Below are 12,927 nucleotides of genomic sequence, written 5' to 3'. Positions count from 1 at the left end.
TAAAAAAGAAGAACAACACAAACCCCAGAAAAAGAACTAAACAAAATAGAGATAAGCATTCTTTGAGATAAAGATTCAAAAGTAATGGTCATAAAGATGCTCTCTGAACTTAGGAGTAGAATGGATTCAAACTGATATGGAACAAAGAGATAAAAAAAAATATGAAAAAGAAGCAATCAGACATGAAGAATACAATAACTGAAATGAAAAATACGCCAGAGGACATAAAGAGCAGAGCAGATGAAACAGAGGATTGAATCAAAGATTTGGAAGATAAGGTGGTAGAAACCACCAATCAAAACAGTAAAAAGAGAAAAAAAAAGAATGCAAAAAATGATAGTTTAAAGAGCCTCTGGGTCAACATCAAGCATACTAACTTTCACGTCACAGGGTTACTAGGAGGAGAAGAGAGAGATCAAAGAATTGCTATTTTATTTGAAGAAATAATGACTGAAAACTCATGTAACCTAGTAGAAGACATAAACATACAAAACCAGGAACCCTCCTAGTTTTGTTCTTGACAAACACTTTCTACTCTTTCGTCTTCATGTTCAAGGAGGAGTTGATATAGTTTTTCTCCTGGTTGCTCCATACTCTGCTATGTATGAGGAGAGACACTAAAGTGTCTCAAACAATGTAAAAAGTCTACTCTCTTTTGCTGAAATTTTTTTGGTTTTACTATGGCGTGGCCTGATGGCCTACTGCACTGTGAATCAGGCAAATGTTGGCATCAGAAAATAAGTTAGAATGTGTTTCTTCCTTTCAATTTTTTGGAATACTTTGAGGAAAAAAAAAAAGGTGTGAGATCTTATTTGAATGCTATATAAAATTCACCTGTAAAGCCACCTGATGTAGGTCTTTGTTTTTTGAAAGTCTTTTGATTTCAGATTCAATTTCATTAGTAGTTATTTGTCTGGTTAATTTTTTTTTGTTTTTACTAATTCTTTCTTTGAAAGTTGCATGTTTCTAAGTAATTTATTATTTATTTGAGATTGTCCGAATTTGTTGACATATAATTGTCCATAGTACTGTTTTTGTAATCTTTTGTGTTTCTGTAGAGGCAGTTGTCACTTCTCCTCTTTCATTTCTAATTTTATTTATTTGGGTCGTCTCCTTGATTCTGACTAAATTCTTATAAATTTAATTTATCTTTTCAAAGAGCAGGCTCCTGTTTGTTTGTTTGTTTGTTTTATAAGCAGCACTTATCTTTTCTATTGACTTTTAGATGCTCATTTGTTTATTTCCATACTGATCTTTATATTCTTTTCATTCTAATCACTTTGGCTTTTTTATTCCCTTCAATTAATTTAGGTGTAAGGTTACACTGTATGTTTGAATTTTTTTGAGGGAGGCTTGCATTGTTATAAATTGTCCTCTCTAAACTGCCTTGGACCATAAATTTTGAACTGTTATGTTTTCGTCTTTTTTTTGTTTCAAGATGTATTATGATTTTTTTCTGGATCTCATTGTTAACTCATTCATTATATAACAGTAGATTATTTGGTTTCCATGCACTTGTGTGTTTTCTAAGTTACTCTTTGTAACTGATGACTAGTTTCTTGCTAATGTTCCTGGAGAAGAATCTTGATATGATTTCAACCTTATGCTTCTTGAAACTTATTTTTTGGTATAAGATGTCTATCTTGGATATGTTCTGTGTGCCCTTAAAAAGAATGCTTTTTTTTTTTAGTAAAATGTTCTGAAGAGAACAATTAAGTCTGTTTGGATAAAGCATCATTTAATGCCACTGTTTTCCTTGTGGATTTTGTGTCTTGGTGATACATTCACTGATGTCAATGGGGTTCTAAAGTCTTCTATTATTATTGTTTAATTGTTGATCTCCTGCTTTATGTCTAGCAATATTTGCTTTATGTATTTAGGTGCTTCTGATTGGGTATGTACATACTTTCAAGAGTTAAAGTCTCTGGTTGAATATACCCCTTTATCAATATGAAGTTTCTTTTTCTTTTTCTTTTTTTTGTCTATTGTGATAGTGTTTGTATTAAAGTTCATTTTATCTGATATAGGTATTGCTACTCCAGTTTATTTTTATTTTTTATATTTATTTCTGTGATATACTTTTTTCCATTTCTTTAATTATTCTCTCTGTGTATCTATTGATCTAAAATGGGTCATTTGTAGGCAGCATATATATATATATTTTAATCCTTTCAGTCACACTATGTGTTTTTATTTGAGCGTTTAGATTTTTTAAGTTTCAAGTAATTATTGATAGCTTTGTAGCTTCACTCTGATTATTATTTGTAGTTCTCTGTTTTTTTTTCTTATTCTTTTGTTCTTTTCTCTTGTATGTTGTGACACTCTATAGTGCTTTGTTTGGATTCCTTTCTCTTTATTTCTTGAATTTCTCTTACAGATTATTGGTTTATAATTTCCATGTGCTCCACTATATCAATATATCTTTATAGCAATCTGTCTTAAGTTGATGATCATTTATGTTTCAACACATTTAAAAATTTTTCAATGTTTAGTCATTCCTTGTTCAAGTTTATTTTTTACCTGACTCGTATGCTTTCTTTTAATTTAACATTGTCATTACATGTGGTCTTCCTACTTTTGTCCTTTCACTTTTGTAGTAGGTTTATACTTTGTTCTTCCTATTTTTTACTATTACCTGTTTTAGTAAGAATTTTTTCTTATATTCTTTTTAATATTTTTGTTATTTTGTTTATATATTATTTATATATTTTATTTTATTTATATATTTTATTTATGTATTTTTAGTTCTTTTTTATGGTGACATTGCTTAATGAAACCCAGTAATTTGCAAATGTACAATTTAATAGTAAAGCATACATAAACTGCATTCTGTGTTCACCTCCCATAGTTAGATTTCTTTCTGTCACTATAAATTTGACCACTTTTACCCCAAAACCTCTCTCCTCCTCCTTTCCCCCTCCTCTTATAACCACTAGTCCATTGTCCATGTCCATGAGTCTCTGCTTATTTGTCCTGTTCATTTGTTTCTTTTAGGTTTATATCCCACATAAAAGTGATATCATGTGCTTTTCACATTATTCTGTCTGGGTTATTTCGTTTAACGTGATTATCTTGAGGTCCATCCATGTTTTTGTGGATGGCAGTATTTCATCTCTTCTTATGGCTGAGTCATATTCCATTGTATATATGTACCACAGCTTCTTTAGCCAAATCATCTATCATAGGACGCTTCAGTTGCTTCCATGTCCTGACCACCATTAATAATGCTGCTAGAACAGCAATGTGCAAATATCTTTTTGGATATGAGTTTTCAAGTCTTTGGGGTCAATACCCAGTAGAGAGATTGATGGATTATTTGGTAGGTTGATTTTTCATTTTTTGAGGAAACTCCGTACTGTTTTTCATAGTGGCTGTAGCAATTTGAAGTCCCACAAGTAGTGTGTGAAGGTATCTTTTTCTCCATATCTTCTCCAACATTTGTTATTACTTATCCTGTTGATTATAGCTGTTCCAACAGGTAGAAAATAGTATCTCATTTTGGTTTTGATTCACATTTTGTTGTAGCTAAGCTTTGATTGCTGCTAGTACATCAATAGATGGGATTGACTCTTGCGCTGACTGGCTATGGAGATTGGCCATACCCACATGGTATCAGCTGCTATGTGGAGGCTGACCTCATGAAGTGGGATTCTCCCCAGCAGACTCATGTAGCTGTTGAGACCACTCTTTAGGTGTGCCACATATGGGGCTAGTCAGATGGTGCTTTGTTGTGATCTGACTCCAGCCTCTGGGTGTGCTGGTTCTGAGGCTTTGGGTGAGGAGCTTTCATACAGGTCAAGTTCAGCTACTGCCTTTGATTGTTGAGACTTCCTGATAGGGGCTACAAAGTGATCTATGAATGGATGTTCATTCATAGATGATCTGTGCTGGATCTGGAAACAAGTAGGACAGAGCATGATGTGAGCCAAGGTCAGTTACCTGCAGTACTGGCCTTAGCATGGCTTGGCAAAAGGACCAGAGCACCTTAATCCTTGAGGTTATCTGACAGTTTCCCATAAGTTTCCTCAACTCTAAGACCCTTTGGTTGGTACCAGAGTTAGGTAGGGTGAGAACTCAGAGAGTCACTAGGATGAAGCATGAATATTTTACCCAGCCAATGCAATAGAGAGAGATGATACTATAAGGCCGGTGAAGAAACTTCGTTCTTGCAAAAGTCAAAGGTCACAGTGAGGCCAGTCACCATTCTCTTCAGGCCCACAGACCACAGCAATCCACCCAAGAGGCTGCAGTTCAGACAAACACCTGTGGCCCACCTTCAAAAGTCTCCTATATAATCTGCAGTCCACTCACAGGCACTATGAGTTTAGGGCTGCTGCCCTCCCTCAGTGTGCAGCCCAGAGAAAGAGCAGGGTGAGGCTGGCTGCCTGGAAATGGGCCTGTCCTGGGCAATTTGTGGGTTGGATGGGTGGGGTTTGGTAAGACATAAGGTGAAGTGCTCTGATCTCACTAGTCTAATGATGCATCAGAATTGGTTATGTTGCAGGGGATTTAACACAGGCAAGATGGTACCCATCCATAGACTGCCCTGGAGTAAGGCTCAAGAAAATTACAATGGCAGCTGTCCCTCCACCCCTCCCTCTGATGCCACACAACTCAGTCCCTCTCTATGTGTCTCTTGTGCCTCCCAAGCTGCTGACCCTTTTGTTGGAGCCTAGGGCAAGTGTCTGTGAACAAGTGGGTCTGTGCATGGGCCCTTTGATGGGGAACATCTAGGTTTTCAGCTTTTTTATTATTATTATTTTTTTCCATTTCACCTAGATGGCCAGAATCACCACTGATTTTTATAGTTAAATTTTATGGGAATTACTACTTCTGGGACTTGAACCCTTGGCTGGGGAGCCCCTATGTGGGGCTTGGGTCCCTTGTTACTCAGCCATAAGAAAACATGAAATACTGCCATTTGTGACAAAATCAGTAGATCTTGAGATTATTATGCTAAGTGAACTAAGTCAGCTAGAAAAACTTGAGAACCATATGATTTCATTTATGTGTGGGATACAAATCTGAAAGCAACAAATGAATGAGAGAAACAGATTGATGGACATGGACAACAATTTAGTGGTTACCACAGGGGAAGGAAGTTGGGGAGAACTAGACAGGGGTAGAGAGGGTCAAATATATGGTGACAGAAGGAGATTAAACTTTGAGTGGTAAACACACAATACAGTATACATATGACATATTATTGCATTATACACTTGAAACTGATATAATTTTATTAACCAATGTTGCCACGATAAATTTAATTAAAAAAATAGTATTTTAAACAAGTGGCTCAATGTATATATAAAGAAAACATTTAAGACAATTTTAAATGGGATATGTTTAAGAGATACGAGAGGAAGTAACATTTTATGCTTGACTTAGTATAAGGAAACATGAAAACTAGTATATTGTGTTCAGTTATATACATGTGATATATAAATCAAACAGCAAAAAAGGATGTAAAGAAATACACTTAAAAACAAAACTACAGATATATCAAAATAGAATAAAAAGTATTGCAATATCTACGGAACAAAAAGAACAAACTAAGCAAAAATAGACTCACAAATATAGTGAACAATTTGATGTCGGACAGAGGGGAGGGGAATTTGGGAAGCTCAGAAATGGGGTGAAGCATTAAAGAAGTACAAATTAGTAGTTGATCGATGGTCATGGGGATGGGGAGCATGACAGAGAGAATGTAGTCAGCATTAATATGATGGCTAGGTGGAGAGTCTGGAAAGGGAGGGAGGAACTGGAGGGATCATTTTGTGAACCATATAAATGTCTAACCAATGTCCTGTATACTTGAAACTAATTTAAATAAAGAAATTTATTTTTTAAAAAAAAGCAAAAAAGAAAAAATGTGTTGTAGTAACCATAGGAAGGCAGAGGGAAAAACAAACAAAAGAATCTACAAGGAAAAAAAAGGTAATAAAAAAACATATAAATGCTAATATCTCATAATATTTCTGAGAGTCAAGGATCTTGGAGTGGCTTAAGTACATGGTCCTGACTAGGTTTGTTATGAGGTTGCAGCCATCTGAGGGCCTTATTGGCTATGGAAAGTCTGCTGCTACGCTTCCTGTGTGACTACTGACAGGAGGTTTGTGTCACACCACGTGGATCTCTCCACTGGGCAAAAGTAGTGATTTAAAAGAAAGCCAAACATGAAAGCCATAACTTTTTCAAAACTTTGTTTCAGAAATTATGTAGTGTCACTCTTTCGTATACTCTGAGTCATGTACAGTAACCCTGAAGTAATGTAAGAATGGGCCATACAATGGTATGAATACCAGGAAGCAAGAATTACTGGAAGCAATCTTGGCTGCCAACCACTTTATGCCAGCTGGCTTTCAGTGCTTTAAATCTTTACCTCATTTCCCCAAAATCTTACCTGAGTAGAACTCAAAATGCAGAATCTCGTCTAAATAACACATAGGCATGGATGAGGTTTTTCAGGTGCAGTTCCTAACACATGGTTTGTCTTCATGACCTTTAAAACCAAATACACGATTTATTGTCTCCTTTCCCCACATTCAGCATACAGTGTTGATATTGCTGTTCAAAAAAGGAGAAAAGAGGAGTTACATAGCAATTCTGAATCCAGGTGGACAAATTTTAGAAGTTCCTTAGTTAATTTAAATCTGAAGCCTGGAAACGTGTCACCATGGCTCTTGGTTTTACTCAGTGGTATCTAATTTGAGTTTTCTGTTGCCTTTTTTTTTTTTTTTAAATTAAAGATAACTGTGCTACAACTTTGTAGTATTCTCAGTACAATTTTGGGAGTCCAGATGTTTTTATTCACTTTGCTTCATTTTCTAGCTAGTGGTGATGTCTCTGTTTAATGTATACTTTTCAAAACTTTGTTAATGACATAAAAATCAAGTAAAACCAAGAATTCTATTTTACAATATGAAAGTTGGAGCCAAAAGGAAAAAAACACTCTTTTGAAATGTATCAGTCATGCTCAGGCCATGATACAAACACCATAAGTAAGTGACTTAAGCAGCAGAATTTTATTTTTATCATTATTCTTGAAGTAAACTATTCAAGGTCATGGTCATGCCTATGGGGTGACAGATGTGGCTGAGTAGCGATCAGACACATGGTGGGCAGGCCATAGAGTTCTGAGCAAGGGACGAGGCACCCTTGCCTTGGCTGCAGAGAGAGTGCTCAAGAGGGACACAGAGAGAAATCGGAAGCTCCCGCAGAAGGATGAGTGAGGCGCTGGCAGAAATCCCAGGGCTCAGATTCAAGGCTCGTATTCACAGGTGGAAATCCCAGTCGTGGAGGAAGTGGCTTGAGCAATGCCCAGGGAGATTTTCCAGCTTGCTGAGACAAGTCCGACTGCGTGCCTTGGAAGTAACGGCAGGGCAGCTGGGAGCAGGCTTAGTGTGGACGGAAGGTGACGTTCCGTGACTTCCCAGAGAGCACTGAGTGAGGGCCAGGCAGATCTTCTCAGTTTCCGGGTAGCGCTGATCAGCGGACCCAAGAGTATTTCCCGGCCTGCAAGGAGACAGCTGAGTGACGCTCACGGAGAATTCCTAGGTCTGCAGGAAGAGGGCCGAGTGCGGGATGAAACACAAAAATCATGGCATTTTCGGCCGGCGAGGAAAGCAATTGGAAGGGAAGTGTCCGCAGGTTCGTGAGTGCAGGAGAAGAACCGAGTCAAGGCTGCCGGCACGGGCCTGAGTAACGGACAGAGGGGAAACCTTAGGGCTTTGCGGGAGTGGCTGAGTGCGCCCAGGCCAATGTGGCAGGCTTACAGTTTCGAGCCCGAATGTGCAGTAAATAAATAAGTAAATAAACAGACATATTCATACATACACACATGCATACGTCCTTACATCCACACATGCTTACACACGTACATACATGCAGACACACGTAAAGTCCTTTCGCGCCAAGAGGAAGAAGCCTGAGGAATACGAAGGGAATGGTTCTGCACGACTCGATGCGGGGCGACGGAGAAGGAAGGACACACTACTCTTAAGGCTGCAGTGAGATGCTTGCGAGGGTTAGGAAGTCATTCCAGGACTGCAGGGATACGGCAAAGAAGGGAAACGACAAGAACTGCGTGGCCGCCTGAAGGCGGCCGAGAAAGGAAGAGTGTGAGACAACGGGGCAGCAGAGACAGGCCTGAGCAGAGCACAGAGAGACATCACAGAACTGCAGGCGGGGGCTTGAGGAAGGGCCAGCAAGAAAATTGCTGCCCTTCCAAAGATGAACTGAGCAAGGACAGCAGAGCAAAACAGGACTCCAGGCAGAGGGCTGAGGAAGACACCAGGGCCATCTTCAGGGCGACAGAAGAAAGGGCCCAATCTGGGACCAGAAAGGATGGGCAGGCACCCGGCGAGAGGCTTGCAGAAATAAGGCCCAGGCAGAATGTCTCGAACTGCAGGCAGAGGGCAGAGGAAGGCACAGGGAGAACTCGCAGGACTGCTGGGAGAGGGCCTCGGGGGCGACCTGGACCAAAATCTTGGGCCGCGGGGGAACCACGGAGTAAGAAAGGAGGTGGCCACACCAGAGGCCCAGGAAGCGGGCTCAGGAAGGGGCTGGAGCCGACTTGCAGGTCTGCAGGGAAAAGGCGGAGGAAGGTTTAGGAAAGCATAGGGCGGCAGACAGAGGGATGCAAACGGGAGAAAGTGGACGTTCTGGCCTCACACGCGGACAGCTGAGTCAAGGCTAAGAAAAATGCAGGACCGCCGAGAGAGGGTTGGGGAAGGGACGGCGTCGATTCCCCACGGCTGCCTGGACAGGCCTGGGGACGCACGGACACGGGGACCACTTGCAGATCTGCAGGGACTGGGCTTCGTAAGGGAAAAGGTGGACATTTCGGGCCTGCCCTGACAGGGCTCAGGCGGGGCCAAGGAGACCCTCGGAGGCTGCGGTAAGAGGGCTGACAAAGAACGGGGAGAAAGTCCAGGGCTGCCTGGACGGGGCTGAGGAAGGCACACAGGCAGCAGTTCCTGCGCTGAGGCAAGAGGGCTCAGTCAGCCTACACGGCGAAACTGCATGGCTTGAGGGAGAGGGCTGAGTCAGGGTGGAGTCCACACAGGCACGCAGGGGCGATTAAGGGACACGGGAGAATTTGAGGGGTAGCTGGAAAAGAGCTGACAAAGTGAGAAGGAGATCCTTTGAGGGCTGTCAGGAGAGGCCTTCGTCGTGTTCACAGAAAAATCTCGGGCTGCGGATAGACGGCTGAGTGCGGGTTCAAGAAGAACATCGGGGCGTGCGGGCAGATGCCTTTGTCGGGAAACGGGGAGAGCTCTCCCGACCGCACGCAGAAGACGGTGTGTGAGGAAGGAGAAAGACGGGGCTGCACGACGAGGGCTGAGTTCAGGGTCGCGGACAGGTGTTCGGGCTTCAGGGACACGGCTGAGTCAGCACGGGCAAAATGCCAGGGTTGCAGGTTCGGGGTCCAAGACGGAAGAAGGCAAATTGCAGGCCTACACCAAGAGGGCTGCGGAATGTCCAAGTCGAATACGCGAGGATTCGCAGAGAGCGCCGACCGAGGCCTAAGGAGAGATGATTCAGGCGTGCACGGAGGGCGCCCAGTAGAAGACTCGTCTGGGAAATCGTCTGGGGATGCAGAGGGATGGCTGCCGAGGAGGCTAGGGTGCCATGTTACCGCTGCGGGCGGAGGGCCGAGGAAAGCCCAAGAGCCACGTGCGGGGTTCAGAACGACGATCGGTAGGTTCAGGGGAGACTCTGCAGCGCAGCTGCACGAGGACTGAGCGAGGGCAAAGGAGAAAATTCAGCGTGGCAGGGAGACGGCTGCTCGAGTGGCAGGGAAGATATTTCAGGGCCCGGACAGCGGACGGGGTGAGAACGGGAAAGCAATTCCGGGGCTTCCGGGAGAGGCCGACTGAGGGGCCAGGAAGAAATGCAAGAGGGAAACGTGCGCAGCACGTGTGCTCAAGTCAATCTCTTTGCCTCGTGCACGAGAGATCCGCCTGATGGCCACCGTGAGGCCGAGCACTGTCCTAAACACAGATTGGTGCCGTCGGAGAGGGCCTGGCCTCTCTGCTCAGAACCCCCTTGGGAACGATTCGGAAAGAGGTCACGGGCATTCGGAAATGCGTTGCAAGGCCACTCGCTGACCAAGTGGAGGAAGAGTTTGCCAGGGAATTTCTTCTGGGCCTTTGGAGACTCCAAACAATGACTGACTATACTCTGCTGACACAGGTGAGCGATTGGCTTTCGGTCCGGTCACCGAAATGTCCAAGTCGAATACGCGAGGATTCGCAGAGAGCGCCGACCGAGGCCTAAGGAGAGATGATTCAGGCGTGCACGGAGGGCGCCCAGTAGAAGACTCGTCTGGGAAATCGTCTGGGGATGCAGAGGGATGGCTGCCGAGGAGGCTAGGGGGCAATGTTACCGCTGCGGGCGGAGGGCCGAGGAAAGCCCAAGAGCCACGTGCGGGGTTCAGAACGACGATCGGTAGGTTCAGGGGAGACTCTGCAGCGCAGCTGCACGAGGACTGAGCGAGGGCAAAGGAGAAAATTCAGCGTGGCAGGGAGACGGCTGCTCGAGTGGCAGGGAAGATATTTCAGGGCCCGGACAGCGGACGGGGTGAGAACGGGAAAGCAATTCCGGGGCTTCCGGGAGAGGCCGACTGAGGGGCCAGGAAGAAATGCAAGAGGGAAACGTGCGCAGCACGTGTGCTCAAGTCAATCTCTTTGCCTCGTGCACGAGAGATCCGCCTGATGGCCACCGTGAGGCCGAGCACTGTCCTAAACACAGATTGGTGCCGTCGGAGAGGGCCTGGCCTCTCTGCTCAGAACCCCCTTGGGAACGATTCGGAAAGAGGTCACGGGCATTCGGAAATGCGTTGCAAGGCCACTCGCTGACCAAGTGGAGGAAGAGTTTGCCAGGGAATTTCTTCTGGGCCTTTGGAGACTCCAAACAATGACTGACTATACTCTGCTGACACAGGTGAGCGATTGGCTTTCGGTCCGGTCACCGAAATGTCCAAGTCGAATACGCGAGGATTCGCAGAGAGCGCCGACCGAGGCCTAAGGAGAGATGATTCAGGCGTGCACGGAGGGCGCCCAGTAGAAGACTCGTCTGGGAAATCGTCTGGGGATGCAGAGGGATGGCTGCCGAGGAGGCTAGGGGGCAATGTTACCGCTGCGGGCGGAGGGCCGAGGAAAGCCCAAGAGCCACGTGCGGGGTTCAGAACGACGATCGGTAGGTTCAGGGGAGACTCTGCAGCGCAGCTGCACGAGGACTGAGCGAGGGCAAAGGAGAAAATTCAGCGTGGCAGGGAGACGGCTGCTCGAGTGGCAGGGAAGATATTTCAGGGCCCGGACAGCGGACGGGGTGAGAACGGGAAAGCAATTCCGGGGCTTCCGGGAGAGGCCGACTGAGGGCAGGCCGACTCAGGGGGAAGGGCGCTGGGCTCCCCGCCTCCGGACCGCCCCCCACCGTCGGGCGGATTGGTCCACAAGCGGGCCCACAGAAGGCAGGGGGCGCCCCGGCCCCCTCCCTGTGCCCCTTCGAGTCCCTAAAATGTCCATGCAGAGTTTCGTTGGACGGTGGTCCCCCAGGGACTCTCTCTGTTGTCATTAGACAGATAGACTGCGTGCGGAAGGGTGAACTCTTGATGTTTACTTAAGTGTTGACTTACACGCCCTCCTAAGGTATAGGATTGTACTGTCTTTGGCTGAGACAGCCAGCCTCTCAGGGTCAGGGTTCCAAGCCACATTCAGGAAACAGAGAGTAAAGTGTATGTTAGGACTGTGGGAACGAGACACAGGCATGTGGGAAGGCAGTGAAGATGGGACTTTGCCTTGAAGTGAGGTCAGCAGGTGAAGTGATAAATTGCCTGGGAGGACGATGCAAAGCCGGACTTGCTCATATCAGTATGGCTTCATGTGAAGTCCATTGTATTTCTAGCGTCTCATTTTAGGTCCAAGGGAGTGGAGGGGTGGGGGTTTGGGGGTAGGGCAGGGCGTTTCAATGGCCACATTACTCACTCATGTGTTCTGTGTCCCACAATGAGCCAGTATTCCTATTTTTGGAGAGGCAGAGGCCTTTTACCCCACACCACACGTCAGGTAAAGATTTCATCATGCATCATCCCAGGATTCTCTCTGAGTCATGTGCAAATCAGATCCTTCATAAGATTCTCCATCCCTGATGAACTGTCTGACATTCCTTAGGCTCCTTAGACTCCCCCTCACACTCAATAATTCAATGTCCAACAGCCTTTTACAGATTGAGGAAGCTTTGACCTCCATGTGCACGAATCCTAATCTCCCCTGCAAACAGCACTACAGGACATGGCAGTGGAAGACCTATAACCCATCCTGCACAGTTCCAGGCAGTTGAGAGGCCTTGACAGACAGGCTTGACTCACTCTGCCTGGCATCCCCACAGTGAGAATGTAACATGACTTTCCCACAGATGGATTTATATGTGGGAAGAACTCCTTGCAGCTCCCATGGCCAGCCCCTACAATGTATCTTAGGGTAAACGCAAATATTTTCCAGTTACCTTACAGGTCACAGCAAGTAGGCAAATTTCCGCAGGCCCTGCCGACTTCTGAACTGGCCTAGGTACATTTTTTCCTTGAAATTTTTACCCTTTGCATAATATTTATTTCAATTAAGTTTTTACATGAATAATTAAATATGTTATTGCCATTCATATATTATTAAATTCCTTTTCCAGTAAAATGTTTTGTGTCTTCTTAGGAGTCATAGGGGATTTTATACTAATTTTTGCGTGAGTGTGTTGTGTTGCATACTATAGGAGTTATTTGCAATATTAAAATTTGAGTGAGGTATGTGCTCAAATTCCAAGAAGATTTCATTTTTGTTGATGTTTGAAACTTTTATTTACTTTAAACAAATTTGATGTTTTTTTATGTTAAAAATTTAATAGTTAGAATCCTCTGAATTTTGAGAACAT

This window comes from Pteropus alecto, unplaced genomic scaffold, assembly GCF_000325575.1.
Source record: "Pteropus alecto unplaced genomic scaffold, ASM32557v1 scaffold453, whole genome shotgun sequence".
In the NCBI taxonomy this organism is placed as follows: domain Eukaryota; kingdom Metazoa; phylum Chordata; class Mammalia; order Chiroptera; family Pteropodidae; genus Pteropus; species Pteropus alecto.
This window is presented reverse-complemented; position numbering follows the sequence as displayed.